The sequence below is a fragment of the Athene cunicularia genome (assembly GCF_003259725.1).
Source record: "Athene cunicularia isolate RWA chromosome 21 unlocalized genomic scaffold, athCun1 chr21_part1, whole genome shotgun sequence".
In the NCBI taxonomy this organism is placed as follows: domain Eukaryota; kingdom Metazoa; phylum Chordata; class Aves; order Strigiformes; family Strigidae; genus Athene; species Athene cunicularia.
Window position 1 is genome coordinate 8,737,514 of NW_020799127.1, and position 26,715 is coordinate 8,764,228.

General features: G+C 52.1%; 1 protein-coding gene across 6 annotated transcripts in view; it reads left to right on the forward strand.

The window, feature by feature from the left end:
- CAMTA1 (calmodulin binding transcription activator 1) overlaps positions 1-26,715 on the forward strand; it is a 283,392-nt gene that overhangs the window by 38,878 nt on the left and 217,799 nt on the right. The window lies entirely within an intron of this gene.

Below are 26,715 nucleotides of genomic sequence, written 5' to 3' on the forward strand. Positions count from 1 at the left end.
CTTACTGCACGTGCACTTATTGCACAAGTGAATCGATCTGTGTGCACTCTGCAGGTCCTGCATGGTGAGGCACATTAAATTACTACGTAACCTAAAGGTTAATCAATAGTTCAGATTCGAGATCTATTCTTTTTTACAGCATTCTTGCAAAAAGTGGGAAGGTGTGTGATAGCTGGGATTCCTGTATCTCAGTATCACTCTGAATGCTGTAAATCAACAGTGTAAGTAATGTGAACTTTTTTAAACTTTAATGTTTAGTAACATAATAATTATAAACTCTTTCAAGTCTTCCTCCTCTTAGAAATTAGCGAACTGTCTGGTTTTCATCGTGGTGGTAAAGCCTGACATAAAACTGCTGTAGTGTGTGATAAAAATGCTTTTGAGGATCTGAATTAAAATGTAGCATCACCACAAAACCTCAAGTATTAAAACGTGATTCCAAAATAACGTGCTGTTCACTGGAGATTTCTCTAGTTTTGAGAGCAGGTTCTTAAACATCAACGTGGCCCGTTTGGGCAGGAATTGCAAACCCCAGTGAAGTAGCTGAGATGGCGTTTTTACTTGTCAGTGGTGACGACAGGAAAATCTGCTTCTTTTTTTTTTTTTTTAATTTTAAATTTTAAATTACCTGTCATTACTTTGTGAATCAGTGAGTTGCAGACGGAGACGCTGGGCGGTTTTGGGCGGTGCACGCCGAGCGGAGGAGGGCTGCGGTGCGGGTGCTGGCCACGGGCCCTGTCGCTGGGGCTGGTGGCCACGGTGCCGGGGCTGGTGGCCACGGTGCCTTCAGCGTCGCCCCGTGACCCTGGCCCCGCTCCACGACCGGGGAGGCAGCCGTGCGGGCAGGACAGCCGGGCGGGCTTGGCGAAGGCAGCTCGTCCTGCCTGTCCCTGCCTGCGCCGCCAGAGGAGGAGGAGGAGGAGGATTTCCTTCGCGCGCCCCATTTCTAGCTGCCCCTGTCTCTGTACGGACGCGGAATCCCCACAGGAGGGTGCTGTGAAGGCATTTAATGTGCAGATTTTGCAGGGAAGATCAGAGTTTTGAGGAGACGGCGATTGTAGGGAAGCCAGTGCTGCGTCGTTGCGGCAAGGGCAGCGCTGAGCTGTCCCCTGGCAGGGGCTCGGGCAGAGGCCTCCCCGCTGCCCGTGGAGGTGTCGGGGCTGCAGGTGACGACCGCGAGGAAGCCGACCTGCAGCCTCCGAGAGCGTCCCAGGGCCGTTACCCACCTCCCGCTCGCCGAGGGAGCCGGGACTCTCCAGTGGGCAACGGGCCGCGTGGCTTCTCGCCGCCTTGGAGCCACCCATCTACTTCCCATCTGTACATGGAATATTTCACCCACATAAGTTCTGCCCTAAAATACTGTAAATGAGACCGTTTCGCTCAGCGTGGTCAGAAAGGCTAATGAGAAGTAACAGAGCAAGCTCTCTTCAGATCTTAGCTGCAAAACTTCTCTTCCAAATATTTTATGTAAAAGGGGTTATTCCTTTGGTACAGGGTATACTCATGGCCAGATACTTTTATTTGACAAGGCCAGTTAAACAGCATTTCCCACATGCTGCTTTCTATTGCTGGGGTGCTGCTTCAGACAGAAATTAAGTCTGATCATTTAAAAAAACCCCAAAAACCAAAAATCCACAGCCCAGGGGGAGCTGTGGCCTGCGTCCTTTGCCTCACGCTTCCACTCTGCCCTCCACCCTGCTTCCTTCTATTGCTTTTCACTTTTTTTAAAACTTAAATAAACTTTTTAAACCAAGGATTATAATTAAAATAGAGACTTATCTTTGGGATGACCTCTAAAACACATGGGGGGATTAAATCTAATTCTGCTCTATGGAATATGGGTGCTCTGATTCTTTCTTTTAATGGTAATGAGATAAACTGATTAGAGCTGTATTACTGTGGGGTTTTTAAATCTACTAGCCATTAAGAATACATCCCTCTTAGACTGGGCAGCTGGGGTCCGTGTGTGAGTCCCTGGGGGGGTTCACCGCTGGCCGGGTGGGCATTGCCCCCCGTGCTTGTTCTGTACCAGATTTGCGGTATCGGATGTTGGATGGAGGCTGCTCAGCAGAGAGGGTTTGTGGGATCTGGCATTTTTGGCACCTGTCAGATTGCATCTCCCGACTCCTCTGCCGGGAAGGATCGTCACGGCGCTGACCTGGGAAACGCTGTGGAAGGGCAGAGCCCGGCAGCAGCATGGGGCTGGAACGGAGCCGCCCCTGTACCCCTCCGCTGTCCAGCTGGGTTATTGCACGGAGGCTCGGATTCTGGCTTTGTAAAGTGAGGCTGTCTGCTTCCTGCAGGAGCTTTGGCCTAGCAGTGACCAGCCGTAGGGTTGGTGGTTTCCAGCAGTGTCTCTTTGGATGCTCAAAAATCAGAGCGTCAGTTCTTAGGCCGATCTGCTGTGTCATGTGCGTCACCTCTGTGACCTCCACCTGCCCTTGCTCCACAGAGCTGCCGTCAGTCAGGAACAGCCTTACCTGTTCTGTAGGGCCCTTTCCTCCTGCCTTCTCCAATGAAAAACAAACAAAAGAGCTTAAGCACACAAGGTGCTAAATAGAATAATAAGCTGTGAAAATATTTTACGGGAAAATCTGGAGCAAGATCTGTCTGCTGAAGCAAGCCTGTTAGACTTGGCAGCAGAAAGGCTTTGGGAGAGAGAATTGAAAGATTTTTTACAAATGTACGTGTTGGGTTTTTTCCCCCCCTTCCTGAGTAGTTTTAAGAAATCCCTCCCTCCTTAAATTGATTACCTCTCAGCGTCAGAGCGCCTTGGCTTCAGCTGCTCGCTAAGCTGCTCCTGTGCTGATTTGACTGCTTTTCTGTTCAATGTAAAACAGTTTTTAATCTCCTCATTTAGATGTTTTAATAGAAAGTAAATGTTTAACTTGCTCTGCTGTGGCATCCAAATCTTTAATCCATGGGAACATTTATAATGAAACGAAGACGTGCTTTTGTTTAAACCAGGCACCAGCAGCCCCCCAGGGCTGCGGAGTCGCGGCAGGTTCCGCGGTGGGAGGTGTGCGGGCGGGAGGGCTGTGCTGCCGACCTTGGGGAAGGGAAAGGCCGGGGTGCGATTCTGAGGAGGCGGCAAGAGGCTGGTTCACCCCACCCCGAGACAGGGAGGGGCCGCTGGTGCCACTTGCCCCGAGCTGGAGCTGGTGCCGAGGCGCTGGCGTCGGGGAAAGCGAATAACCGGCCCCGAGTGGGCGGTGGGTTTGCAGGCAGAGCGGCGAGACCCCTCCTCGGGGTGGTTTCCAGCTCTGGGGAATGGGGAGAGGTCTGTAAATGTGTTGCAAAGTGAGTGTTTATGATTACCACCTGCAAGTTTAGTGACAGCTTTTCCTGGGGGTTTGCATTTGGAGGTGGCGCAGTGGCGCTAGGCTGCTCGGGTGAGTGAGCTGAAGCGGGCGCTTGCTCAGGGAGCTGCAGGGCAGGCCTGCGTCACGCTTGGTTCCTGTCACACAGGAGGGGGTTCCACTCTTCTGTAGCCACTTGGTCTCTTTATTTATGCTTAAATTTAATTCTATTTTATATTAAAAAAAAGTCATTTTACTGCTCCAAGACACAAGTACTGCTGGCAAAGTAACAGGCCAAACTCAAAGCATCAAGTGAGTACGGATGGAAACCATCGCAGGTGCAAAAGCAGCCACCCGTGCCCACCTTGGTGGCGAGGGCAGGAATGACAGTTATTTGTTCCTTCAGATGCATTAGCTACCACAAATAAAAATGGGTATTTTTTCAAGCTGAAAGCACAGTAAGTCCTGTCAGACCGAGAGTGCTGCCGAAGCTTTTACCTGTGTGTTTCTGACCAGCCCAGCTGTCGGGAGGGAGATGCCTTTTGGGGCAGCTGGATTCTGAGAGGCACCTACAAATACTCCGTAAACACAATTCCTGCCACCTTAAAGATAACTGCAGTAATGTAGGTTTCTCTGGATAAATAAAATGCTCTAATTTTCAGGCTCGCACTGTTGGTGGTCCGGCTCTGATTATCTAAGTGCTGGCGTTGCCAATAGCCGGGTGCACCGGGGGAGCCCCCGTCAGGCCGAGCTGCCCCGTGTGGGGCAGGGAAACCTGGCAGAATGTTCTCCACTGGGGTTTCAGCCTCCCCCTCACGGTCGGTGCTGGCGCCAGCTCGAGCCTGTGGATGGTGCCCGTCCCCACGGAGCCCCACACCGGGGCTGGCAACCCTGGGGAGAGGAGCATCCCCCAGCACCCCAGTTTGTACCCGGTCTGTGTGGTGTCTGGGAGGCCTGAGGAAGCCAGAGGGAAGAAGCTTTCAGCAAAATAATAAATCTACTTTAAAACAATATAGTTTACTCCTTGCAAGAGCGAATATTGGGATTAAGTGCTTCATTTGGAAAAATATAAACTCAGTATTTCAACTTTCTGAATGAGTTCCTGCGCAAGAGCTTGCCAGGTTTGGCTTTATTTCATAGGTATTTGTTACCGTGCTTATCTTCCTGGGGAGAAGAGGGAGCTTATCTCTGCCCTTTGCAGGGCTTGCACGGGGTCGTTGCCTTTGCAGCGTCCCGGGGTCAGTGTTAACATCTTCCTTCCTGTGGATGGACTTGCTGCAGAAGCTGCTGCTGCCCAGCCTGGGGTCCCTGTGCTGCTGACAAAGGGATGCAAAGGAGCCGCCTTTTCTAGCATCTGTGGAAAGTCCTGGCCCAGTCCGGGAGAAGGGGGAAGCAATAAACTGGACATTGTGTCCCAGTAGAGTTCACCTAACAACTTGTCTGCAGTGGTTTTGGAAAAAAGAAAATCTATTTCTTCAGAGGGGGGATGCAACAGGGGGATCACTGAAGGCTTCGACTTCTTGCAGATAAAGTTCCAGGGCTTTGAAAAAACCCCCACCCCGAAATAGCAAACAGCCCTTTGGGGTGACTTCGGCGCGCGAGGAGCCAGAGTGTCTTTGCTGGTTTCATTTCCCGCATCGGTCTGCCCAGACACAAATACCTGCGGTTGTTACCCTTGCTGGTTTTGTTTTTTTTGTTAAAGGGAGTTGGAGGAGAAGTTTGGAAGGGTCTTTTCATGCTGGCTTTTTGTTAACTGCCAAGGTAACGGGCAGAAATCCCTTTGTGACCTTGAATGAAATGACAGGTCACTGGAGGCTGCTGCACATGGAGCAAAATCAACCAGTTCCGCTGGGGCTCGTCCTGCCCCGAGAGAGAAGCGGGGGCTGGAGTTGGGGCAGTGTGCGGCGCCGGGTCCTTGCCCGGGGGTCCCTGCCTGGGAGCTCCCTCCTGCCAGCGATGGCGTCGGGCGCTTCAAGCTGATGCGCTCGGCTGAAGGCGGCTGGGACACGGTGATCAGTTCCAGTGGAGGAGCCCAGCAAAGGCACCAGGAGATTTTTCTCCATCTTTCTTCTGTTTCTTTGGTTTTCAAAATTGGTAGAAAACGGCAGCATTCCAAGGAAATCTCTTTGGCTGGGTGGCGGTGGCCGCGTGTCCAGCTCCGCTCGCCCCTCCCCGGCCGCGCAGGGCTGGACAGGCCGTATCTCACTGCCGGGAATTCTGGGCCAAGGTCCGTGGTGTCCGTGCGCTTGTGGGCTGGCGCGGCCTCGCAGGTGCCTCACGCCGAGGTCCCAGCAGCATCTCCAACTGTTTTCCATGAGCTGGGTTACGGGGGGTTTGCATCCATCTGCAGGAAAAGAGCTGCTCCTTCACCACACCCTGGATTTACAAGTTGGGTTTACAGCATATTCATTTAGATGTTTAATTTGCTGAGTTGCAGTTGTTTTAATTAAATTAATTTGCAAATTCTGTCTGTTTGCCTTTTTCCCTTGATTTTGTTTCCTCTTTGACCAAAATCCTAATATCCCTAATCGGCCGCAGGCGCACTGAGATGCTGTAAAATCACGGAGGGTCGAGGAGAGGGGCGCGGGCGCTGCGCTGGGGAGCCTCGGCAGCGGTGTTCGCCTTCCCCATGGCCCGTAGGAGCAGATTGAAACGCTGCGTCACAGGCGTATCACCAAAATAATAGAAGTATTATGAAAGCAATTGGGTGTAAGTTACCCACTTGGCGTGTTAGAGGCAGCTCCTCCCCTGTGCAAGGCCAAGCGACTCTGAATTCATCCCCTGGGATTTGGCGTTAAAACGTGTTCACTGCCAGCTGACAAAAGAGTCAAGCTCGGATTTATTACACCGGCACCTGCAGTAAAAAATGACAGATGATGAAAACTTATTTAATTATCATTCAGCGCCACATCTCTGTCTGCTCCAGTCTCGGTGCTGCAGCTGTTGGCACGCACTTTATTTTAAAGTCAATGTGCTTATCTGGAGAAGAGCCTGATCTCCCCGAGTAAATTGGTTGGGGGGAGCGGGGAGCCGGCGAGCTCCTCCGAGGCGCAGCTGAGCAAACGCAGATTTGCGTTCCGCTCCCCTGCCCTCCCTGCCTCATCCGCTGGACTTCCCGGCAACTTCCCGCTCCGTGAGGAAACGCGCCTTCTCCGGGCCCAGGTTAACAGTTCCCTGGCGGCACTGGGCACCCCCGGGCGGGGTGAGCTGCCGCCACCTCCCCGTCGCCCTGCACAGGTGGCAGCACCCGTTAGGCGCGCAGGCAAACAGCGAAACAGCCGTGCGGCAGTAATTGGCTACAGTTGTTGCGGGGGGAGACGCGTCTCAAAGGCGACTGCAGTGTGCAGCAAGGTCAGGGGAGATGAGACACGCCGTTGCTGCAGCAGAGGCCTGACAATTCTCATTTCCCAGCGACAGGCCCTCCAACGTTAACTTCTCCTGGTGTAACACAGACCTGGGTGCAGCACTGGGGGGCTTCAGCGCGTGTCGTGTGTGCAGAGTTAAATCTTCGTGCACGTCCCTCCGTCCTCTACGCGGGTACTCGGCGGTGGGAGGCCGCCCAGGTGCTGCTGCCCAGCTGATCCCAGCGCCGGGGCTGCCCCGGCCTCTCCCAGCTGTGGTCAGGGAGAGCTGACGCGGCTGCTGGGGCAGCTCCAGCATCGCTGCGGTGCCGAGCGCCCTGGTCCTGCGCCTCCCTCAGCCCCCTGCCACCGCCCTGCCGGTGAACGCTCCCGCTGGGGCAAGCCTGTGGGCTGTCGCTGTTGGGGCTGTTTTGGGACAAAAAAAGGCATTTCCAAGGGGGAGCTGGGCTGCCTGTTGGCTGGCACTGGGCTGCAGGCTCTGCCATAGGACGCTGGTCACTGCTGGGGTGCCAGCACGCAGGGAGCGGTGCTGTGCTGTGACCCCCTGGAGTGTCTGTGGGTGTTACCAAGGTAGAAAACATTTTCTGTTACCAGGAGCCTGGGAAGGCATCACAGATGCGTCATTCCCTGCTGCTGTCTGCAGCCTGTGGTGCTTTCCACAAAGCCCTTCAGAAAAAAACACCGGCAAATTTGGGTTTTACCTGGGGCAGGTGTGTTTAAAAGGCAGCTCCCAGGTGAGGGATCCCCCAGCTTCTGGCATCCTTCTTGCTCTGCGTCCCCGTGCCTCGGCAGGGGCTGCTCAGCAGTGGTGTCCTTCACGCCTTTAGGCTTTAGAAGAGGAAAAGTTGCTGTCATGGCTTTGTTATCACTTGTGTGTTGCCTGTGTTCACCAAACAGCTCAGGGAAAAAGGTTTCTTGGGAGAATTAAACCATCTGATTCTTGGCGGCTTCTGAAGAACAGTCTGGGCCAGGAGCTTTTCAGGTGTGAACTTGGGCAGCTTTGCAGCACGTGCAGGAAACAGCTGAGGAGTAGAGGCAGTCAAAGGAAATGGCTAGAAATTACTGAAAAAATCTGATTTTTCTCAAAGCTTAAGAGGAGAAATTGAAGTATTTTGATCTTGCTAAAATGCTTTTGACATTGGAGCACTTTCTTTGCTTTTAATAATGATTTTTAAAAACTTTGAGTTGAAAGCAAGAGCCAGAAGCGATCTGGAAGATGAGGGTTTTCTTAAATGCTCTGTCACAGGGTGTTCTCGCTTTTGTGTGTGGAGCGGGGAGATTTTGCCTGGCAGGAGCATCCCATGCACCAGAGCTTGTGCTTTTTTGGTGGGTGCAGAGGTTTCTCCCCAGTGTTTTGGCCAGGGGAGCTGGGCAGGCGGGTGGGGCTGTGCTGGGCAGGTGCTGCTCCCCGTTAACCACAATAAAACCCAAATTCAGAAGTGGAGCTGTCAGCTGAAAAACGGGGGCTTTTAAGGAGTCTTCAGAACTTGTAGCATTGACATTGTGGCTTCTTCAGAGCTGGGGGAGCCAGGGCTGGGTGCGGGGCGTCGCTCTCCTGCGAGCCCCTGGCCCGGAGCAGGGAGCCGGGCTGGGGAAGCTTCAGCGCGAGGAGTGAAATGAAACGGTTTTTAGTATTCATGAAAAATGCTTGTGACAGCCTTACCCCAAGTAATGAGAAGCCACCTGCAGTTCGGAGCAGTACTTGATAATGCTGTAATTAGATTGGAGATGCAAAAAAGCTCATTAAAATTAAATAACATATTTGTCACTGTTTTAAGAGGTGCAGATTGCCTCGAACCATGCTGGTCTCTTGACCTTGAGTATTTTGGCATAGTCCTCGCTGTCGAGAGCACGAAAATAAGGCTGGAGCATCCCATGGGTGGTTTTGTGGTGGGGATTTTCGGCACAAGGTTCATAGAATAGAACCACAGAAGGTTTGGGTTGGGAGGGACCTTAAAGCCCACCCAGTTGCACCCCCCTGCCCCAGTCAGGGCCACCTTCCACCAGCCCAGGTTGCCCAAAGCCCCGTCCAACCCGACCTTGAACCCTTCCACAGCTTCTCTGGGCAGCCTGTGCCTGGGCCTCCCCACCCCGAGCTGGACACCGGTGGGTCTGGCAGGAGCGGAGCTGGGGGGAATATTGGAGGTTTCAGCCTCGCCTTCACCTGGTTGCATCGTTTGACACCGGCTCGTTTTCGCTGCCGTCGTTGAACGGGGCCGTGGCGGGGGGACGGGTCCGGCCCCGCAGGTCACAAACGGGACGTGGGTGCAGCGGGTGGGCGCCCTCGGGAGAAGCCGTCCCGCCTGGCTCCCCTCGAGGCGCGGGTCTGCTCCGCTCGGCCCCGGGGGTTGCTTGCCTTGCAGTCGGGATCCTGCCGCTCCTGAGGTGAGAAGGCGCCTTCCCGTCCCCTGGGGCAGGCGCTGCCTTTGCTGGCAGATGTGCTGAGAGCTCCCGGGGTTTCCTGGAGTTCAGGGTCCCTTTTCCAGCCGCCGCCTGCTGATGGTGTTCGGGCACGCGGTGATGCATCTCCCTCGCCTCTCCCACGCTGGGTCGGAAAAACGGCCGAGAGCTGCCGGGAGGAGCCGGCACTGGAGACCCCCCAACTCCAGAGCATGGCTCCCAGAAACCCCCAGAAATCCCGAGGGGTGGTGGGGAGGGACGTCGGACCCCGACGATGGGGGTCAGCCTGCGAGAAGGTGGGGGTTCGCTCAGTACAGTGGCTTTTCCTCCTGGCAAGCACAGATTGCAAATGCCAACACACCCGGGTTGTGAATTCGTGCAGTGCAGAAACGCGGGCTCTCCCGAAGGTGTTTGTCTCTTCGGTTTCTGGTGAAATACAGTAAAACGTGTCTTAAATCCCCTTCCTCCCTCCTGCCTGAAAAGGAACATGCAAAGCCGTAACGGCGTCTGTTAACAAGACTGTAATTTTCCAAAATTAATTTTTAATGACTAATTTGTCTTGTTTTCAGATGTTTTGTACAACGCCTATTGTTTAAACCCCATTTCTTTCTCCACAGTGTCACCACGAAGGAGCCCAGGGCTGGTTCGGGATCTGGGGCTCCTGCCGCTGGCTGTGAGCTCGCCTGAGGGGGGCTGCTCCCCCAGAAGGGCTGCGCCCGCCGAGGAATGGGGGCTCTGGGAGGGGCAGAGGTCACTCTTCACAGAAGGGATTTCCCTTTCTTTCCCACCCAAGTGGGGCTGCCGCCAAACAGACTGTTCCCCCTGCTTGGGGTACCTCCCTCCTCACCGCTGCGGCCATGTGCTGCCCTTCCCCTCCAGAAACGTCAGCCAGGGGCTTCTCTTGCCATAATTTTTATACACAGACAAGAGAGTGAAAAACAAAAAGTGGGTTTTTCTTCCTCCTCCTCACTGGTTGTGAGTAATTACACGTAGGTGTCTTGGAGTGGGAGTGTTTACAGAGACTCTGTATTTTCAGAGGGTGGGGATTTTCCCTTTGTGGCGCCGGCGCTGGGAACGCACCAAAGGCACCGCGTCTGCTTGGCCCAAAGCCTGAAGCCTCTTCCTTATCTGGGGGGGGTTGGTTGGTTTGTTTTCTTGTTTGGAAATCGGGGGAGAGGCAGGAATGACGAGTGTCCCTGAGCTCTGAGGAAAGAGCATCCTTGCAGGCTCGCCGCCTGTCGCTGTCTCTGCAGGAGGGGAGTTCATAGTGTGACTTCTGGTGCCTTACAGAGAAACATCATTTTTTTACTAGTACTTTTTTTCCTTGCTTAGGGATGATCTTCGAAGGGCTAAGAATGGGGTGCTAGCAGTGTGGGCTGCTTCACAGCTGGGCACGCTGCTTGGTTTTGCTTGTTGCCGGTCATGTCAATGTTTTCTTTATATTCCTGGCACCAAAGGGGAATCTTTTCAGAGCTTGTTCTGACTAATGGTGATGAAAGGGCAAAAACTCATTATTAGAGAGAAATAGCTGATGCTGGGCTGGTGGTCCCCAGGTAGATGAGTAAATACCAGGGAAGCTGTATAGTGATATTTCCTCTGCAAAACCTTGCTGGCGGCAGACCCCGCTCACGCTGGGCGGGCTGAGCTGCAAGACCTGCACAGCCCCGGGTGTTTGGAAACCCCGTGTCTGCCACGGCCTGCGCCGGGGGCCTCCCCCCGCCCGGCACCCGCCAGCTCCTCTGGGGAGAGGCGGCAACCGGCACCGGAGCCCACCATGGGCAGACAGAGCTGAACCTTAAAAAAAATAAAATAAGGTGTTTTCGCAGGCACAGGCTGAGATCAGACCCATTTGCCTTCCCTGCTCGGGCTGGGTACTTGATTATTAGCAGAATAATCCTTGTGCACCATCCAGGCGAGAGAGACGGGAGCGAGCAGATCTCACTGTTGGTGACAGGTATTTCCCGATAAAGCAGAAAGCGCGGTTCCCGTTGTGCTCGGCGTGGAGCAAAGGGTGGCTGCTCTGCCTCGCTCGGGCTCCCGGTCAGGTCCGTGTGGGTCCTTTCAGCAAATCTCCGGAAGCTTCAGAGGAAGAGAAACTCCCCCCAAAACGTTCAGCTTATGTGGTTACACGGAGGAATCTGCTGGCGGAGTAAACCCTGAGCAAACATCCTCAATTTGCTGCCTCCTGAAATGGAGCAGCTTTTAGAGTTTCAAGCCACAATCTGTATTCAAATGAAGGTCATTTGAAAGGTGTAACATAGTAAACAGCCATTATTTCATTTTGATAGTGGTACTAAAATTATAGTGTTGGTTGAATTATTTTAGTATAGGACCATTACCATCTCCCTAAAACACTTACAGGGATTTTTATATCTGTGCTGCAGTCCTGAAATTAGAGGAAAATTAAAAATCACACGGCTGTGGTAGGAAGTAATTTTTTTGTGAGCATGCCTTCATTTTATCGTGCATTCTCTTTCCCTCACTTCTCTGCCAAAAGAGAGATGCTCATCTTCTGTCGGTTGCTGCTGCTGCCCCTCTCCCACCCAGGGCCGGAGCCGGCCCCCCCGGCTCCTCGTGGAGCACCTTTGTGGTGCTCATGGCTTCAGAACTGCACGTTTGAGAATCGGCGACACCTCAGCAGCGATCAGGCTTCGTGGGAAAGACTTGGTGCGAAAACCAGAAGGGGGAAAGGACGGTGAAATGCTGCAGGGTGGCTTTGGGGAGCTCCTGCTCCAGGGGTGGAAGCATCTTGCTGGTGCCTCCAACTGCGCAAGGTTTTCCTGGTGCCTCCGGCCCGTCTGCGGCGCTGAGCGTTGTCGCGTCACGGCAGAGGTGGTTCGGTGTTGCTGACGCTCTCCTGCTCCCTGCGGCAGCGCCCGTGGTGCCGGGGCAGGGGGGTCCCGGCTCGGGGGGCCGAGGCTTTGTGCTCAGGTTGTGTGTCCAGCCCAGGGCTGGGCACGACCTCGCGGTAAGCGCTGCCCAGAGGCCGAGCGTGTCGATGTGCACCTTGGCAGCAGCCACCGTGACTCTACACAACACGTTTATTTACAGTGAATGTAACGTGCGTGCAAGGGCAGGGCAGCCCCGGCGACGCGCCGGGCAGCGGAGGGGGCTGGAGGGCACCACGGGCAGCCCCCCCGGCGCTCCGGCCCGGCCGGGGCAGGAGTGTCTGGCCCCTCTGCCCAGCTCACCTGGGGGGCGTGCGGGGGGGTTGGGGAAGGCAGGAGCGACCTGCCTCTCCATCCAGGGAACAGATTCCTGTGCGAGGAGCTGGAGGAGGCGCCGCTCTGCTGCAGCGAGCCCTGATAAATACACCAGCCGATTCCAGGTGACCGACGGCCGGTCTGGGACGTTTGGGGGGGGGAAGGGCATCAAGATAAGCTCGATGGCAAGCTGAAAACTCAAGAAAAATCCCTGCTTTTCCAATTTGAGAGTTGACCTGTATGGTTTGACTTGCACGGCGTGCTGCTCCGTGTCAGCAGGTCGTTATCCCCCGGGGTAGAGCGCCCGGCACCCCCAGCACCCTTTGAGGGCTCACCTTGCTCAGCGGCGGGAAGCCACCAGTTTCCCACGAGTCAGGGCTTTCATGAGCCACCTGTAAAATCTAGATTTTTTTTTTTTTCCAATAAAAGAAGGTGCCATGATATCAGCTGACTTCAGTGCTCCTTGTCAGCATGCTGTATTTAAAAAAGACTCATTTAGGGGAGCAGATACACACCTAAAATCTCTCTGCATTTATTTTCTTTTAGGAATACACGTAATAAAAGTTCGAGTTAATAGGATGACAGTAATTTCCCCCATCAGGGCTGCCGGGTGAGGGTGGCTGGATGGAGCACAGCAATTACGGCTGCTATTAGGTGGAAGGGTTGATGCACAACGGGTTGCACTTGAGCAAGGGCTGTCGGACGTGAACGAAATCTTAATCGTGAAATTCCCGTAGATTATTATAGCTGCCTTCATTAACATTTTCACACTCGGCTGGCTAACAAATGAGGAGAAGGGCTTTCTGTACCGCTGGATTTATAATGCTCTGAATCTGCTCCGTACCTCGGTGTGTGCCAGAGGTCTGTGCCCTCGCCCGGTGGTGTGCTCATATTTAAGCAGAAGGGATTGTGTGCTTTCTGTGGAAGGGAGAGGAAAAAAACCCCAGGTGTTCTGTGAGGATTTTTAGTGAAAATCTTTATTGGCGATAATGTGGTTCTCAATAAAACAAAGGAATACTGTGCAAATAAAATTCACCTTAATTTATAATTCCTCCAAGAATTTGAGATATGATATTTCTGTTTTCTAGCTGCATATTTGGCGAAGTTCGGGTTTGATTTTGATCTGGTTTTTATGGGTTTTTTGATCTGTTATTTGTTAAACTCTGGGGTTTTTTAATTGCATGAGGATGTTGCCAGTGTATGTCTGCTGGGAAAGCGCATAAACTCTTAAACCTTGGCAGTTTTGCTGCTTTAAGAGTACTGAAGCTGACGCAAATGGTGCACCAGCCGTGGAAGGCGTTGGCCATGGAAGGTGTTGGCCGTGGAAGCCACCGTGTCACGTTGCAGGTCAAGGACATGCCTTGTGTCTCTTCCCCAGCCTGGCCTGCTCCTGCTCACAGTTTTGCTGCTGGAGCACTCCATGCTGGCAGCAGGAAAATATGTTCTCATGATGAAATCGTGGGGCTCTTGAGCACACGGTGATGTCGGGGTGGACAGTCCCCATCCTTGGGTGAAGGATGCTCTTGTGGAGCAGCTCCTCAAGAGGTTTTAAGGGGGGGGAAACCCGCAGCTGGATTGGGATGCCCTCGGCGATGAGCATAGCAACCTGGTCTGTATTTATTATGGGTAACAATTTGACTAAGAGAGAATTTAGATTAATAACATTCAGCCCGGAGAAGTAATTTCCTTTGAGAAAGTGATTTACATGCACTCTGCCAAAAAGAGCCGTCACCGTGCGCTCTCGTCGTGTCAGCTCCAATAATGAAGTTGGAAATAACATGGGAGGTTAATAGGTCCTACTTATCTCCTTAGCGCCGGAAAGGAAGATTTACAGTGCAGAGCCTGGTTTGCATATTTCCATTGGAAATGGAAAGGCTTTTCCCGGCCGAGATTGATGAGACGTTGTGGTTACAGGGTGTCTGCTCTGCTGCTGCCCGCGGCTGAGGCTGTGAACCTCCATCCCGGGGGACGCGCTCGTGCCGGCGGCAGCCGCCTTTCCCCGGGTCACTGGCCACGGGCTTATTTAGATGCTGGTGCCAGCGTTCTGGCGATCGTTATTTTTAACCGGCTGCGTCTCCTCTGAGGCTGAAAGTTCCTGCAGATGCGGCTGCCCCGCGGTGATCAGAAGGCGGGTTGGAGCCCGGTGGGTTCTCCCTGGGAGCTGCCCGTGGTGTGCGGACGGGGGAGTCGTCCGGAGAGGCAGCGGGGACCCCACGTCTCGTGCCGTGCCCTGGGTAGGCGCGGGAGCGGGTTTGATCCTGCCTGACCCCCAGGTCCGCGGGGCTGGGAGCTGCCCGGCTGTGCCGGTGCGGAGCCAGGACCTGCTCCCCTCGTCAGGAATGGTAACGACCTTGTCATCGCTGGCGAGGACACTGCTGCTGTGGTGTAGGTGAGGCTGGAAGTAGCCGGAGCCGGCCCTGCCACTGCACCTCTTCCCCTCCCCGGGTCCTGCGGGCGGCAGCGGCGTGTGCGGGAGGGGCCGGGCGCGGGCGCTGGAGCCCTGTCACTTCAAATTATTCTTATTAAACTCCCAGAGGACTCGTGGCACGTTATGGGCTATTGCGGGAGCTATTTCATTTCAAACAGCAAAGCTGTCTGTGAGTTACAGGAGTTCAAAAAAGCTCTCAAATTCTTCTTCTGCTTTCCTCCCTCCCTTAGCTTTTAAGAAAATAGCTTTCTAACTGCTGTTCTCTCCCAGCAGATTTATGTTTGGGTCCTCGGCAGGTTGTTGGGCTCTTCCATGCTAGGAGTGAAACAAACTTTTTTAAAAAACAAACAAAAAATATCATTCCCTTGCAATAATTTAAGTCACAGGGTGCATTGAAGCCTGCTTAAAAGGATAACTCTAAAAGGGATGGAATTTTTAATAAATGTTCTGTCTAGCACAAACTGTAAAATATTCATTTAAGTTGGTTATTTCACATTAGCAAGTAAGTGCAAAAAGAATTAACTTTCTGAACAGCTTAAGGTACAATTCAGTAATAACTTGGGCCATTTAATGAATGAAATATTTAACATAATTTGCATACGTTAACTGATGGGATATAGAGTATAACAAATGTAACTCCGAGCTGGAGAGGAGAGCGCGGAGGAGCAAACAGGGATTCCCCGGTGTGATCCCGGGCGGGGGCAGCTGAACTCGAGGCCGGGCGTTGGGCAGCCCCCGGAGGCGGCGGCTGGGCCACCTCTGTAGGGGGGTCTCATCGCCATGTGCCCGGGCAGCCAGAAGCCTCCTTGGTGGGCGAGGAGGAGCAACCGCCCTGCGTTTGACTTCCCCGGGTGGCATCACCCTGCGTCTGTACATCCGCAGAGAGCGCCGCCCTCCCTCAGCGCCTCCTCTCCAGGGTGGGGGCTGAGGAGACGGCACTCTTTTCCTCCCTGTCTTTGAACCCAGCAAAGGGAAATGGCACCAACTGAAGACAAGGGCATGAGCAGACACAGCCAAAGTGTTTTGGGGGCAAGTGTTGCTTCTGCTGCTTTTCCTGCTTTTGAAAATGCCCACTCCCACAATTATTTTTTTTAATCAAAGGGTATTTTAAGTGTACATGAGAACATCTCCACGTGCCAGAGTCTCCTTTGGCAGCACAATGCTCACTGTGATGGTATGAAACAGCCCGAGAGCTCCCCAGTTCCGGAATCCCCTCAGGGCAGGGCTCCGGGCCGTCTCCGGCGCATTCCGCATTACCCGCGTCTCCAGGAGACGCTCCGCTGGCCGCCGTGGGCCCCGTAGCTCTAACATCCGCGGGGATGCTGGCTGTGCGCGTTGTGTCCCTGAGAACGGGCAGCCCTGAGCCGGCCCTGCCGCAGGACAGTCATGTCGGGGCCAAATAAGGCAGTGAAAACCCCGGGAAAGGAAAATAAGAGGTAAACCTCAATGCTTTCCCCCAGAAAATTAGAGAGAGGCATTGATAGGCGGTAGGTGACCAAGCAATGCGTTCTCAGCAGGTCGCTTCGGAGGAGGTCGCTGCCCACAGACAGCAGTTCATAGCCAGAGCAGTGGCAGGGTGGGCTTCTCAGTTACGCCCCATTAACATGGGACTTTCCGTTAGTTTTCCCTGACTTCTGTGCACTTTAATTTATTAAACTCGTCTTCCTTGTAAGTGGTCACCCCTCTGGAACCTGTGTGGTGAGGTGACGTGTCCCAGGGAGTGAGTGTGTCTGTATTGGGTGGGGACGGGGCGCAGGCCAGATCCGAGGGCAGCCAGCCCAGCACGTGGTGATCCAGGCGCGGCAGCACCGTGACTCGTCGAGGGCTCTCTAATCTTTTATCACTTTACCCTGCTCCTCGAGCAGCCTGGCTCTTCCCTCTCCTCCCAGAGGTGCCTGTCTGCTGCACGCCCTGACGCTCCAGGCTCACCTGGGGGTGATGCCGTTGATGCAGATCCCCCAGGCCTTATGAATAATGCATCTTTCTCTTCCAGTCCCCATTACTTTGCCTTTTTTTCCCCCAACCATGCACTCTGTCTTTATCGCGTTGATCACTTGCCCAGTCTGCAGCTTGTTTAGGTGTCTCGGCTGGTTTTCCAGCCTGTCTCATCCTCACTTGTAAATGCCTTTTGTCATATTCAGATGCCGCCTTCTCACTGCTCACCTTCCAGGTCGTTGGTAAAAATCAAGCAATAAAGGATGTAGGCTGAAGACTAAATATAAAAGGAGTTAGACAGGGAATCCCCGCCTAGCTGGTTGCTCCTTGATATCAGAACTGACTCTGAAGAACTTTAAATGCTTAAAGACAGAGAAGAACAGAGTAGTTCTGGAGCGCATCCCTTTCTTTGTTAAACAAGATTTATTTATAAAATAAATTCTATGTATTTTAAAGTAAGTTACAAAATGAGCCCACTGTTGGGGGCATGAAACACAAACTTGGACATGTATTTGAGGTCCCCTCTCAGCAGCTGGATTTGGACAACCTTAAAGGAGGGAGGGCTGTTTTCATCCCTGCTGTCAATTTGCCTTGACAGCACGTTAAAGTCAGTATTACCCTAAAAACGTTCTGCTTTCATAACAGGCAATTCTGTTTGTGTTGAAAATGCTTTGTTTGATTTCTGGAGCCATTCATTACAGGATCAAGGCTTCAAATTGGAGCCAATTAGGTCTAAGAGCTGCTTTTAAAAAGCTTTTTCCAAGCGCCAAGAGCTTGAAGGTTAAAAGGAAGGGAACTGAGCACCCAGCCCCGCACACGGGGGGCTCTGCCGGGGCAGCCCCACTGCGGCGCCCGGTACCGCCCCGGGCCAGCAGCCCCGGCACTGGGGCAGTGGCCCCGGTGGGAGCTGGTGGCCGCAGTCATGCCGTGCACGGTGGCTCGCCCTTTCTCTAAATTTAGTAAGAAACGCATCAGCATCCCTTTTCCTCCCTGAATTCCCATTGGGAGCCGAGCTAGTAAATAGCTGTTGCACTAAAAATAACACCTGCGCCAGCCCCTGGCAGCCTCTTCCCTTCCCTGGCTGAGCACGGACCCAAAGGGCTCCCACCCCAGGAGCAGATGTTTGGATTTATGATTATTTTTATTTTAAAAAAATAAATCAGAAATCAACCACTTAAAAATGTAAAGACCATGAAACTGCCTGTAATGCTTAACCTTTGGAAAACATTATTAGTGCTCTCAGCCGTCTCCTCTATTTAATAAAACAGGAGGCAGCCCCGGCGCAGCCGGCGGTGATTTTCCAGCTGCTGCTGGCAGCCAAAGGTGACCCGGGATGGCGCAGGCGGAGCAGCCGCGCGGCCCTGGCAGCTCGTGTCCCTCGTGCTCGCCCCCGGTGATACAGGCATCGTCCCTGGCTTTACACCAACCTTCCGGTCGGCTCCCCTCCGAGGAGAAATGCAAGAAATCCTGGGCAATTTGCTGCCCTGGTAGTGCTCGGAATCGTAAAGGGCTTTTATCACACACATAATGCCCTTTTTTTTCTTGTTTTTTTCTCCGTGTCCTTTTTGCCGAGAAAGGTCAGACCAGATGATCCTTGAGGTCCCTTCCAACCTGGTATTCTGATGCTGTGTTTGTTGGTTTTTTTCTTAAATGTTTTCTCAAAAGCGAAGAATGAGTAAAGTCTCAGAAATCTGAAAATATCTTGCAAGGAATTTATGGTTCCCTGATGCTGCTCTGGTTTTAGGTTGTTCACTTTCCGTTCCAACACATCGAATAATTCTGTGTTGGAGGGTGAGTTTCCAGCAGATGAAAACCAGCTGGCAACGGCGGGTCCTTGCCGGGGCGTCAGGTCTGCTGTGACACCCCAAACTAATGGCCCCGAGTTAATCGTCGTGGCCGGGTACTGCCCCGCGCAGAAGGGAGGACGGTTTGGTGACGGCCGTGAGCGAAACGAGTTGTGCAGGAGCCGATGCCGTTGGTTGAGCAGTGTCCGTGAGCTGCTCCAGAAACTTGACCTGTCATTCCCGTTTCTGTGGAGAATTCACCGATTTACTGGGGACATCTGGGAGGGGTGGGGTGTGGAAACCCACACCAAAACCAATCCAGCAGCACGGGCCAGGAATTGGAAATTGCAGCTGGGTTCCAATAGTAATTTTTCATGTGGTGATTTTTTTCTTCCCTTTCTAAACCTCAAGTAACAGTTAAAATGAGGAGGAGGAACTTAACGAACCATGAACGCTTAAAATGAAGAGAGAGAGCCTAGCGCTTAGATTTACAACACAAATGACTTGGGTCTTAACTTAGCACGGGAACAAAACTGCTCTTTCTAAGGTTTTTGGGGTTTTCCTTATTTTCTTTGCTCTTGTGGCTGCTTCCCGGCAGGGAGGGCGGGGGGAGCCCTGCAGACCTCCTGGCTCTGATGCTCGGTCCGTAGCTTCTCTGTCCTGCCTGGCGAAAGGAAGATGTATTTCTTAATTGGTTGTGTAATGGGATCGTTTATAACGTTTTAGGTAATAATACCAACAATTTCGAAAGGTCGTTTTTATCCCGTTGACACCCTAGGTTTTGTTTGAGGTTTATTTGGATTAATTGGGCGGATGTTTGGGGAAGAGAACAAATAACCTGCTGGTATTTGATTTTGCTCGCACAGCTGTGTGATGAAGAGAAACGGCAGCACAAGACCTTAAACACCTTTATATTGTCTCTGGGAAGATTTGTGAGGGACAGTCGGGTCCTAGAAATAGAATTTTGGAGCCTTGTCGCTGCAGTTAACTGGGGTGTTCTGGGGTCCAAGCATCGGGGTGGCCCGAGGAGGTGTTAATGAACGCCCCGCTCGGTGGTTTCCAGCTCGGAAGGCTGCGCGGCGGGGAGCTCTCGACTGCTGCTAATAGCTCTGTGGCCTGCGAGTAATGAGCAATTAATTATATAAATATTTGAATAATGTTTTTTCTGGCTGCGTCTACTTGTTTACTCCTATATTTGATACCAGTCCTTCTTCTGAGTGGATGTTTGGGTTGTCATGGAGCCAGCCGAGATCCCGGACTCCTGCAGCCAGGCAGCGTCTGGCCGTTCCGTGGGTCAGCTCCAGGTCTCACGGCCCTTGGTCTCACAGGCCCCTGTTCTTTTGGGATCTCGAACACGTAATGAAACGCTTGGGAATCGAATCAGCGCGCCGCACGGCTTCATTTCAAACACTTTTCATAAACTGTTGTCGGCCTGACTGCGCTCAGGTGTGGGGCTGTGAATGCTGCGGTGCTCGAGCCTCGATCATTACGATTTTACCCGTTCTGAAGTACAAAACATTAAAAATTACTACAAGAATGATAATAGTGGGTAGCATTGGTAATTTTTTTAAGGTTAAATGTTTGCACAATGATACAGGGGCCCTTGTGCGATATTTACAGAGCACCTTGGAGAGCTGGGAGACTCTTTGGTGTAAATAAGACGAAAGGAATAAAACTATTAAATAATCATTTAAGGTAAAGCAACTCTTGTTTAGCTAGATCTTTGGGAGAGGAGAGATCCTTGCACTTGGAGGGCAGGAGGGGGATATATGAAGCGTGAAAGCAGCAGCATCCAGGACTCCATCTTACACTAATTAAGATACGGGGGACTGAGTTCATCACAGGACAGCGCCGCTTTAGCCCAGAGAGTCACATGTACCAGTTACTGCTATTCTGTGCTTTGTGGCTCTCGGTCTGACCAGCATCATCATTCGAACGCAGCTTTTATCATGATTTAATATGTATCTTTTAAGAAGGATTTTAATTCCCTGTTTGAAATAAGGAGACGCCATAAATCAGAGACAGAATCTTTTAACATTTACAGTTTTAAATGAATTCCTGTTGAGAGTCTCTTAAGCCAGATTTATATCTGATTCTGCATTGAACTGTGTCGTTATGTGGGCCTGAAAAACTCTTACAAAATTAGGCATAATGCAAAAACATGCTGAAAAGACAGTTCTGCAGGAATGTGGAACATTATTATGTTAGAGAATATTGGAGTGAGGAATATGCAGAAAGGGGCAATTACTGTGGATATTTTCCTTTTAATGAACCTTGCACAGTTCTTTGGAAGGCTTTGCTGCCGTCTCCTTGCAGGAGCAGACAAATTGAGGAAGCGCTGATAATTTCACCTCATCCGGCGTTTCGGCGTCGCTGCCCCGGTGCAAGGAGCAGGACTGTCGCCCGTGTCGTGAGAAGGGGGATGCGCCGGGCGGGGGGGCGATGCTCGCGGCCGGCGCAGGGTCAGCCTGGGTTGGAGGGACGTGAGCAGGGCCACCACGTTCCTGGTCCCCGGGGGGACTCCAGGTGGCTTCTGGCCGAGACTTGGAACGGGAGCTGGGGCCAGCCGGGCTCTGCTGTGGCGCGGGATGGAGATCTCCTCCCCGGGTGGGCGAACGGCCGTGCCTGCACAGCACCCCTCTACCCTTGTAGCATCCTCAGAGCCTGGCGCTGCCGGCCGTGGCCTAAGACGGTGCCTTGGGCAAGTTAGAAAAGAATAATTGCAGATACCGAGCGCAGCATCCTGCTCTGACTAGTGCTGTTCAGCTCGTGTCTGTGTTTTACTCTTTGAAACCCAAAAGGAGGGAATCTCTGCAGGGTCCCAGCCAAGCGTTTGTGGCAGCAAGTTTCACATAAACAAAACCTGACGTTTTCCCCCAAAATGTGTTCCTCAGACCACAGTCCTGGTTCTTACAGCTTTAAATCCACCAGCATCCTTCATCCCCCTTGTTTACCAGGGCTGGAGATGTTGGGCTCAGCCAGTCCTGGCTGGAGATACGGAATCGCCTCTTGCGGGAGCGGGTGGGAGGAGCCCCCGGGTTCTCCTCTCCACACATCTCCTGTGGCTGCTCCCTGGATGGGCCTTCGGCTCTGGGCTCTGCCTTGCCTGCAGCAACCTGCTGCTCTCCTTAAAAAATGGAAATCAAGCGAGTTTGAACTCTTCCAATTCAAAATTAGGAAGTTGAGCTTAGTGTATTTGCTGATGATGTGGTACTTAAACCTGAATAAAGTAGGAAAAAAAGATTAATAACACGGATACTGCCTGAAGTGCCACTCCAGCCACGGTTCTTCCAGCTGAAATTAACTTGGCTGTGTTGCTGAAACAAGCCAGAAGAGCCGAACACCCTCAGTTTGTCTTCCTCAGTTGGAGAAGCCAATAGAACAGGAGGACCTGTCTGGAAGGTGTTTGAGAATAGAGCCCACGTGCCTTAGGTGGGGAGGAATTGGAGAGGTGCAGGGGGCAGAGCCCTTTCTGCAGCATTATAGTCTGTAGAGGTCCCACGTGCTCCTCCCTCGCATGGGATGGCTCCGCTGCGCTCGGTGGGAGCCTGCCAGGACAAACACAGAGCCGTTCAACACCGAAGTCCCCTGGGGCCTCTTCTCTCCCAAATTCGTATTTTTGCGCATTTTTTAGGTGAAGAGTGCCCTTTGATTTTGCATTCAGCAGGACTCTCTGTCCTGTGTCGCCCACGGGGGCGGGTTGGTGGAAGATGCTCTGGTCTGTCCCGCCGCGCGGCACTGGGGCACGGGTGGGGTTTGCTGGTCGATGGGGGAGAGCTGCAGAACACGGAATGTTCCTCTCGGTTTGCGTGGGGCGAGAGCAGGGTCATGTCTCCCCATGTGCCTTCTCCGCTCTTCGTCACCTTTTGAATTACCTAAAATAATTGAGGTTTTTACTATGACACTGTAATTAATCCATCGCAGGTACAGGTATCTAACTGAATTTTCTTTTTTTATCCCACTGCCATATTCGCCTCTTTTGGGCTATGGAAGAGAAGTGCCATTCGTGGTACTAAGGGTAAGGGCGACAGCAAGACGACAGTTCACATGTTTCTTTAATTCAGAGTGTTTAGTTCAAGGTCATTTAAAAGAAAGAATAATAATAATAAAATAATCATGTCATGATCTGTAGGTATTTTCCAGTAACTAAAGATTGGGCATTATTTAATATCGCTCTGTTTTACTGCCTATCCCTCAGTTTGGGACTTAAATGGAAGATAAAATCTATCCTAATCCCATTAGGCACTGGCTGATTCAAGGTCTGCCTTTGCTAATACTTGCAACTAACGGTACTTCTGAGCCGAGCGGTTCAGGACAGCCATTGCTAAGTGGTTTTGTGCAGAATTACATTCTTGCTATTAAGAAGACCCACTGCATATTTGATTTTACCATTTTCCCAGTGTATTTGGCAGATGAAATTGCTGTGCAGATCTTGTTTAACTCTGGTGTCTGTTAACCATCGCTTATTCACTTGATTGTTTTGTTTATTCTCCTTTTCACGTGTTTTAGAGGAAATTACTTCTCGTCTTAATCCAAGTTTCTTCATACCAGGTTTAGCCTTGAAAATAAAGTGTTTGAATTGTCCACTTACTGCTTCGTGGAAGTTTAATATTGACAAGGGCGAGTTGCTTTGAGCTCTGGTCATGCTGACCTGGGAGAAATGCCTCGGTTTAACTGAGCTGAGCCTTACAGATCTGTAGAGCTCAATCTTCTAGTAATAATCTCCAGCAACTTCTCAATTTAACGTTCTAACGAAAAGTGTAGAGAGTGGGCTGAAGTCTTAGATGTGCTGGAAAAAGATCTATAAATGTGGTGTAAATGGGATCGTGTAAAATCATTAATTATTAATTATCAGTGGAGAGGGTCTGGATTTCCTGGGATGCAGGGAAGTGGTTGTTAAACGGGAATGCTGTGGGGGGCCTTTATCTGGGTAGATCAAGTTCTGCGTTTCCATGAAATCTCCCTAGAAGTGTTTAGGTGCAGGTGTAAAACCTGTTGTAGCTCAGGTTGGGATGGTGTTGGGGACACATCTGACCTTTTTTCTTTCTTTTTTTTTTTTTTTTTTAAATTTTTTTTTTTTTTAAATTTTCCCTTTCTTTTTTTCCTTTTTTTTTTTTTTCCCAATTTCTTTCTAGTGCACTCCTGTCTCCGTAAGTGTTCTTTGGGAATGTGTCCAAGCCGGTTTGAAGCTGGTTTTTGTTATGCTGAGGCTGCTGTTGGTTTCACCCTTCTACTCCTTTAACTCTAGGAGCTAAGCCAAGCTGCTCCGGTGTTAAGACTCGAGGGGGACCCCTTTTTCAGCGCCCCGGGTGCGCTCTGCCCTGGCATTACTGCGAAACGCCTTCACAGTCAGATGACTTGATCAGCTGTCGGAGCTCAGGATTCCTAAATGTCACCCTATAATGTCTAATTAAGGTTGCAGTTTGAAGACATCATGTACTTTAATTGAAAGCTGTAAGAGTAATCTATTCCATTTTTTTCTGTTAAATTAATAGCGTGGACCTTTAGCAGATGGTTAGGGAGACGCTGTTATTAATGAAAACATCCCACCGCCTGCATCCAGCCGCTTGTCACTGTGCACGGTGCGGAGGAACAGGGGGTGCGTCTCCCCAACCAAACGCGTTTCCACTCCGTGGCTTCGTTCTCCTGCGGCGCCAGTTAGCGGCCCCAGGGCTGCCATTGCGCCTCTTCTGCAAGATTTAAACCCCGCAGAGGAGTTTTCTGCCGGGCGAGGCCGGGTGAAGGAGCTGGCAGCAGCCAGTGGGCTGCAGGTCATCTCTCTGACGAGCAAGGGAAGGCTCTTTGGGTCCCTAGAATTGTCGTTTTTTTCACCCATTAGGGTAATAGACCAATGGTTTAAGCTATTTAATGATATTTTCCCAGGTAAAATGCTTCTGCTATGTGCGAGTGTGTCCCTGTTAATAGGGGTGAGCTCTGCCCCTCCATCCCCGCATCCTCGTGGGTAACGTCACTGGCTCGTGTCCCCCAGACCCGGGTTTTGGTAACATCTTTTGTTCCCCTCTTTACGCTTCCACTCTCCCTCTTCTATTGCTTTGCCATTTCCCAGGGGGACGAGCGGCAGCAGCGGAGCCCGGGGAAAGCCGGGATATTTATCACTCTCTCCAACACAGAGGCTCTAAAATGCCTTCTGCAAAATAAATCTCCTTTAAGACCCTTCCGGAGCAGGGTTTGGCTTATTGCTCCAGGAATAAAGAAGAGCCTTTTCTTCCCCCGGCGGCGGGCTGGGACCCCCGGCGGCCATGGCTCAGGAAGCCTCCACGTCCTGGCAACTCGTGGGTTTCCGTCTGTTAGAAAATGGGCGTTTAACAAAGAGCGGTTTGCGGGGGTGGGAGCCGTGGTGGTGGAGCCCGGGGCGAAGCGGAGTGTCCTCGCTGGGAAGGGGCTCCCCAGGGCAAGAGCAGCGCTCCGGGGTGGGGGGTGCTCGGACGGGGAGCGCAGGGACCCACGTCCCCCAGTAGCGCCTCGTCTTCGTGGAGGAGGAATTTGTGTTGGCTCCGAGGAGGCGAAGCTCGGGTCCCGAGGAGGCAGGGACCTCATTCCCAAGCGGGTCTCTGCCCCGCGAGGGCGCTGGGGAAGCGGGACCAAGGATCTTCAGGCGGGGGACGGAGGCGTGGGGGAGGTTTTGTGCCCAGGAGCCCCCCTGGTGCCGCCTCCCCCTCCCAGGGCAGGGAGCTCCTCAGCGCAGCGGTGACTGGAAATGATCCAATTAGCTGCAGATATTGATAATAAAACCCGGCTTCCATCTAATTAGATAGAACATTAGTTGGTGTACCCTTACTCAATTAGAAAAATACATTTTAAATTAAGTTTTAATTTATTTTTGTCTTCAATTCCATCGCGATGGAAGAGGCAGTGTAATACGCGGAAAGCGTGCTTCTGGGTTCCTTGCACCAGGCACCAGAGGAGGTAACGCTGCCCCGCGCCTCCCCCTGTGTTTCTGGGGATGATTGGGGTGAGTCCTGTGACTGTGAGGCTGGGAGGGGTCTGGAAGAAAATTCGCATCACGCTTTGGAATCCCAAAGCCGTGCGCGTCCGGCCTGGCATCCTGCCGTGGCTCGTCCCGGCACGAGGCGGCGCTGGGGACCTGGCGCGGGTTGTCAGTGGTGACGCTGGGGCTTGTTCCCCTCCTTACCTTCAGAGAGCACGGGCCAACAGCTTTGCTTTAGAAAGCTGCAGTCGGGTAACAGCACCTCAAGACCAAAGAAAGGCACTACCTGCAAGAGGAAATAAACCCATTTGGTTTAAAAGCTTTTTGTTGTTGACAGGTATTTGGCAACCCGATGGCAGCCTGACCTGCGTCTCTCTGCCGGTTGCTCAGAAGCTTTGTTTGCTTTTCTCTTGTGTCTGATTTTTGACACCGTGTTGCTATTTCAGGTCAAACTGGACGAATAGGATGAAATCACGATTTTTGTTGCAGTGATGCTAAACAAGGTAGCGAGAACTTGCTGTGTGTGGCTTTCAGATCTGCTCCGAGCTGTAATCAGAATATTAATGGTTTTGAGAGTGGGGATGGCTGGAAAATTAAAACGGCCTGATCCCAGCTGAGAAGATGCTACATAATCAACATGAATTTGTATTTTCATTTCAGAGTGGAAGGACAATAAGGAAGCGATGGGCTGGAATTTGTCTTTATAGCAGCGAGGATGTGGAGATTTCCTAAGAGAATAAATGTGCTTGCTTAGGAGATCACAACTTTATTAGCTCTGTGGTATAAATCCAGAGATGTGTACAAACTCTCCTGCTTTCTCTTAAAACATGCATATATTCCTGGCTTATTAATTTGGATGCATATAAGTCATATGAAGTAATAACTTAATAACTTGAAATTCAGACTTTTTTTTTTTTTTTTTAAGCTAATGATTTATTACTTTGAGACCAGATAGGCAGCTGAAGCTGCCTGGCACGGGGAATCCTGTTTGGGTTCCAGCTTCTCTCGTGCGAGGGTGGGTGGGAATCGCTGATGCCCTCTCAGGAATGCAGAGGTGGCCTGGAGAGGGGTCAGGCTGGGGACAGAGAGCTGCTGCCTGAGTCTGTGGCTTCCGACAGCCCCGTGGTACCCACTCGGGGACAGGGGTGCTGCCAGCGAGCCCGTGGGGGGCGGCTGCTGCCGGCTCTGCCCGGGGAGGCCCCTGCGCTTGCAGCCCTGCTCGTCACCCCGGAGCTCGTGTCTCCTGCGGTGTGAAGCCGAGCCGATGCGAGCGTTGGCCGTCCCTGGGGCACACGCTGCCCGGGCGCCCCCGCGGCACGGCTGCTGCCGGATCCCTCTGCTGCGCATGTGGTGGG